The sequence below is a fragment of the Triplophysa rosa genome, linkage group LG18 (assembly GCF_024868665.1).
Source record: "Triplophysa rosa linkage group LG18, Trosa_1v2, whole genome shotgun sequence".
Taxonomy (NCBI): domain Eukaryota; kingdom Metazoa; phylum Chordata; class Actinopteri; order Cypriniformes; family Nemacheilidae; genus Triplophysa; species Triplophysa rosa.
The window spans coordinates 8,336,963-8,343,109 of NC_079907.1; the positions used below are offsets into that span (position 1 = coordinate 8,336,963).

General features: G+C 35.5%; 1 long non-coding RNA gene across 1 annotated transcript; it reads right to left on the minus strand.

The window, feature by feature from the left end:
• Positions 1–4,358: 4,358 nt before the first annotated feature.
• LOC130569615 (uncharacterized) lies at positions 4,359–5,596 on the minus strand. Its single transcript, XR_008964860.1, has 3 exons — positions 5,313–5,596; positions 5,126–5,172; positions 4,359–5,016 (listed from the first exon to the last, which is right to left on the minus strand). It is a non-coding gene; the product is annotated as an uncharacterized LOC130569615 (long non-coding RNA).
• Positions 5,597–6,147: the final 551 nt, after the last annotated feature.

Here is a 6,147-nt window from a genome sequence, read left to right on the forward strand (position 1 = left end):
ACAAACCAGCAAAGCCACAGGGCTTAAAATAACAGTAATTATTTTTTTGCATAGGCTCAAAGATTTATTAACTATTACAAATCCACAGCAACACAAATAAGTAGGCATGCTCAATTTATTAAACTACTAGTACTGAGGTAGGTGGAACAAAGACATAAAACATGTCTGTAATTTCCATAATAGGCTACACCTTTTAATATTTGGATTACGGTTAGAAGCAGATGTGGTTTCTTGTAAGCATTTTGATTCCTCTAAACATTTTAAACCTATTTGTTTTTAAGCAGACAACCCACTAATAACTACTATGTTAGGTCTCAGCATTATATTGCAGTGGGGTTCAGTTTTACACGATCACCCACGTAGCTTAATGTAAAAACGTTGTCTCCAACTAAATACATGCTTGTTTTATCAGCAGTGGAACAGCTGCTAGTTTTTTATGCAGTGACCTCATGTTTTTAGAAAAGTGTGTCTGTTATTTTATTGTTTTTTCAGAGACTCATTATACACAGTTACACTACAATGCCATTCAATGTGGTTATATTAGCATGCTAATTGAAATTTATAAAGCAATTGCAGTGGAGAATGCCAAAAAGGTCCCTGATCCAGTCGTTGTTGCGTTAAAAGCATAACTAGTCAAGCGTAATTAAACCCTGAAACATCAGAATCAGAATCAGAAGAGCTTTATTGCCAAGTGTGCTTGCACACACAAGGAATTTTCTTTGGTGTTGGAAGCTTCTAGTACAGACATTCAACACAATGACAATACAATATAATACGATTTACAGTCTAAAAGATTCTAAATTGTGCATATATAAAATAGTCTTTATTTTACAGAAAATGGGGGATAATAACATATAAGAGACATTGTACAGGGTAGTAACATGGTTTCCATGCCAACAAGCGTACATACCCCTTGACTTTTTCAATTTAAGGGTAGATTAAATAATTCCTCCTAGAGAAATTCTCGCCAATTCTGTCGTATTGGATTGTACAAATAAATACTCTTTTTTTAGACACGCCAATACATGATTTGGGGCGGATTCCCAGACAGGGTTTAAGCCTAGTCTCAGACAAACTTTAATGTGAGAGATACCTTGATTGAAAACAACTTGCACTGACATATCTTAAAATATTATGGTTTATAATATTTGGTTTATGGTTTAATTTAAGCCAGGACATACAGTATTGGCACAAGTCAAAAATTTGAATGTGGTCATATCAGAACGAAGGTTCTTTGCGTAATCACGGTAAAACCAGAACTAAATGTTGAGAATAACCTATGAAATAAAATAAATAAAATATAGCGTTACTGGGTAAGTGTTAAATTGTACATGTTCTTTTCTGCCACAGAGTTACATGTGATTTACAGGCTGCTAAAATATTTGTCGGTGTCCGTTTGGAGAGGCTGCCTGAACCGATCCCTGTCCTCTCTGAATATCCGTGCAAGTGTAAAAATACAATAGGGACACGACTGATGTGGTGACAGACTGGGTCAGGCTTCAGCCTCTCAACGCAGCTGTGAGACTATCAGATCCCAGAATGAAATCATGCTGCGGATACGAATCATTGTGCGCAAGCTCAACAGAGAGGCGTATGAGCTCAAAGTGTAAATGCACTAGCAAAACCCATCCTGAAATAAACTAAAGCACGATAAAGTATACACACTTATAGTGATTATGTCAAACATGTAAAGTAATACATTGGATCGTGTCTTGTTAGGCACCAGTGACATAAAAATAACTGAATTAAAAAGATTGGATGCATTGTCATCTTGGCTGGAGGAAGTGCTTAATAATGGGTAGTAAGCCAAGCAGTGATTGCACAATAAACTGGCTAGTGGCAGAATTTTGCATGGGAGTTTAGAAAAACAATAGACTGAGCGCTTGTTGCAAGTTGGAATCTTGGCCATAATCTGTGGGTTGAGTTGCTTTATGATCAGCCAAAAGTGCTGGGGAGTAAACTAAATAGCAATAACGTAACATTTATCAGCATGACAAGCACAACTGTTTTGAAGTAATGTACTTTTTGGTAGAATGTAGTGTGCCCAACTATTTTGTTCAAAAATAGTATACTTGGAGTACTTCAAAATTATGAGTAGCATGTGGCTTGGCAGGCTAGAGTTTCAAGTAGCCTAAATGGATTTTGGGTCTTGTTGGCTGAATATGAAGAGCAATGTTTCAGCTAATGATTGGAAGAGAGTCCAAATGAAATGTTAAGAATTAATGTCAGGAATTAAAATAGGAAAACTCATAAATGATTCAGATTTTAACAAAGCGAAGCATGTCTTGCAACAGTGACATAGCAAGACAACAGGCTGACTGAGATATGATGAAATGTCCAAGTGACAAGAAATGTCACCTGGGACTGAGAGAGTGAATCACAGTTCATTTTGTTACACGCACCGACCTGACATCTTTGTTACTATGGTGACAAGCCATCTTCATCACACACTGGGTCAGATGAGGCCAGAGGTCACCAAAGTTCCAGACGATAAAGAGGTTAATATGTTTGGGCACCGTGTCAAAGTGTGAGAAACGGTCGCTATGGCAACACATCCTTAAACAATCAAAGCGCATCTAGAAGTGATGGGTTTTTACTGTACAGTAGCTCCATCTCAGTGATTTAAAGAGCGATTAATTGTGTATGAGAACATGTCTGCTGGGACATACAATGTCAAACAGGCACAGGAGCAACTCCACTCTTCTCCACTCCAGCGCATGTATTCGCTCACAAGCAAACAAACCCCTGAAAGTGCACTTCACTCTAACATTAGCAGACATGCGTGAAGCTTGAATGAACATTGCAGCTGCATTGTTTGTAGTATGATTTATGGTAAAAAAGAGCTCAGGTGATGCATTTCAAGGTTTCAGAAAACAATCACTTAGTTCTTATGAAAATTAGTAGTTTCTAAACAAAATGTATGAAATTAAATCTGATTCATTAGAGCTTCCAAAACGGCAACACTGAAAGCAAGAAAATCTGTTCACCGCCAAAGGCAATTTGTTGGTTTATACGCAGTGTTAACCCACTTTTCAACCACAGTTCTTGCTCATATTAGACATAACATTGATTTTGCTAATTACAAATGCAGAGGTGTCCTTAAAAAAACTGCATGTGTATGCTTTCCTTTCTCTGGTATTATTTCCCAAAGCACTATATTAAAAGTTTCAAGATCAGTTTAGAAGTTTAAGTTAATGAGCACAACTCAACCGAATTAACTTAATAAACACCATTGAAATGTCAGTCATTCAAGGAGGCATGGTGCAGTCCTTCAGAACAAATCTGCATTTATCTTGTGGTCGTGGCCGTGACATACACACGAGCGTTTTAGGTAACCCGAGTTCCTTTCCTTTTATCTTTTCCCCTGTCTCTTCTGGTTTCTATTCCACTGTTCTGTTTAATAAAACTAAAAAGGACTTTAACAATGAATTTGCGACCAACTCTTTTTTGGCTTATTTCATTCCATTTTGTCCTTTTATTTGGGCAATAGAATGCATTACCTCAGAATGTTTTATACTCTGCATTTTGGCACGAAAACAAGAAAGTACTCAATTTTCTTCATAGAAAAAGAGAGAGGGCGAACGAGTGCTGGAGAGCAGAGTGTACATCACCATGCAAGTGTCAGTGCTGATGGCAGCTAAGTGCACTGATATGCGCAGTTTTACTTAATCATGTAATGAAAATGGTGAAAGGGAGGCAAACCCTGAGAGAAGTGCAGCAGGGGAAAAACCAAGCAACACAAATGACGAGCTTTTAAAATACACAGTACCAGAATTTGGCCACTTTCATGTCTGAATAGTCACCCTATTAGTCACAATGCTCCACACTGTAAAAAAAATATCGTAAAAAAACGGTTAAATCACTGGCAGCAGCGGCTGCCAAACAAAAACCATAAAATTAAGATGAAACTCCGTAAATCAAATAATAGGGAAAAACATTACATTTACGTAATTTTTCTTTAAATGTTTTACAGGGAAACACAGTTATTTCACAGACTTTTCCTTAATTATTACGATCAAACACCTTCAATAAAGTGACTGCACATAAGGTTTTACAGAAAAATACTGTTATTTCATGCTTTTTTTTCTGAATCATAATGATAAGCCTCCTTAAACTATGTGAAAGTACTAATGTTCTGCAGAAAAACACTGTTATTTTACAGTTTCTTTCCTGAATTTTTTCAGTCAAATACAGTAAATGCACTTAATGTTCTGTAACTTTACAGATATTGTCCATTAATTACTAGTCAGATACTGTCAATAAAATGAAAAACACATGTTTAGGATTGTAGAATAACATTTTATTTAGGTAAAAATATGAATCATATGAACACAATCACCATAATTTGTAAAAGTACACTCGGCATACACAAAGATTAACTTCTTTACAGTACAGAATAACAGTATACGCTTTAAACAAATGGTTGAATATAATAAAGTAAATAATAAGTACATCCCCATACAATACATTCATCAAATTCTTATAAAACAAACTTTTAATCCTGGAGAAATACAAAACAGTTTCAAGTGGTGTTGAAAACATTTACACAGGGTCATAAATAGATATTGGCGGAAGTTTTGATAGTATATTTGGACAAACATCAAACTGTCAGAATAAGTAAATCATAACATAAGTAAAAACATACCACAAAAAAGTAAATGAGTCTGTGGCAAATATGCAATGTAGTAACGTTAGATAAAGGACTAAATCTGCCATCATTATACATTACGGCAATGTGAATATACTGTTAGAAAACAAGTTGCAATGCTAACTTAAATGTAAGTCTTATAACTTCCATCATTAAATAAGCAAAACAAATGACCAGTTTAAAGGAATAGACCATTTTTCTTTCACAAATGGTGTAAATGTTTAACTGTACGTGGATGTTATTACAGTATTAAGCATATACATAATATTACACATTTGATAATAACATAATACAAATACTCAGGTCGAATGTTTAAACACTTACTACTGATGGATTTTGGGGGCCTGGGTAGCTTTTCTTCCCTTCATCTAAAAAATGAGAGCAAATGTGTTATCATTAAGAGTTATTGTTGAAATTAGTGTTTAAAATGGAATGCAAAAGAAAGTCAGAAAGAAATCTAACGTTACACATATTTACCAGGTGTGTGTACTGCCCAGGCAAATCTTATCATATATTTCTGTGTACTTAAAGAAAAACACGTGTGAGAAGAGGAAGTTTACTTAAGCTCAATATTATGTAGAATGTTATAGCATTGACGTTAGTGCTAATATCGCTAATCGCGATTAGCATCACACTAGACGAACATACAAAAACAAGTTTTTACCTTCTGCTGGTCGCTGGTAAAGCTGTTAATGCGTGTGATTATTCTCCAGCAGCCTGCAACTTCCACACGACTTCGTGTCTCCAGTTTACATATAACTGGACCATCAATACTACTGAAACTAACTGACAGACATCACTTCATCGCGTATGTTCAAAATGAACCAGTGAAGGGCGCGAACAGCTCTAATTGGCTAGTTTCCTGAATGACAGTCAGAATAACCAATCGTGCTCAAAGCAGCACGGGGAGTCAACCAATGACATCTGTTTACCAATAGCAAGTGTAGTAACAACAGCTATAGTTAAGATAGGTTGTTTTTAAAAGAAAATAAACGTGTTTCGTGTTGTTTGAATGTTGCTATATATTTAATTGGTCAGATGTTTTCATTGCAGTATATGAATAAAATTAACTAATGTTTGGTACAAGTTTAATGAATACATGCTTACACACGTTTGGTGCTTGGAAGTGGTTTCTAAAAAACAGGCACACAAATATAAAATGTTTCAGTGCCATTACATGAAACAAAATTAGGGCTGACAACAATCAACAAAAATGCAGCCACTACTTTTACAAAATAACAAAAGAGCAAACAAGATGCTAATGACATACTGCAGGCCCATATGAAAAGATCATTACTAAATGTATTAACATTATGGTAACTTACAGCTCGATTTATTGTCCTAGAACTCTTGAATTTGAACAAATCTGTTAAGCCTCTGGCCACATTCTCCAAAGTTCTATACTGATTACGTTTGTTTTCATATGTTTAATTAACTGCAAATCAGTTTTAAATCAGTCCATTCTCCTGTCTTTAAGGTTTTTCTCTCTGAGCTAACCA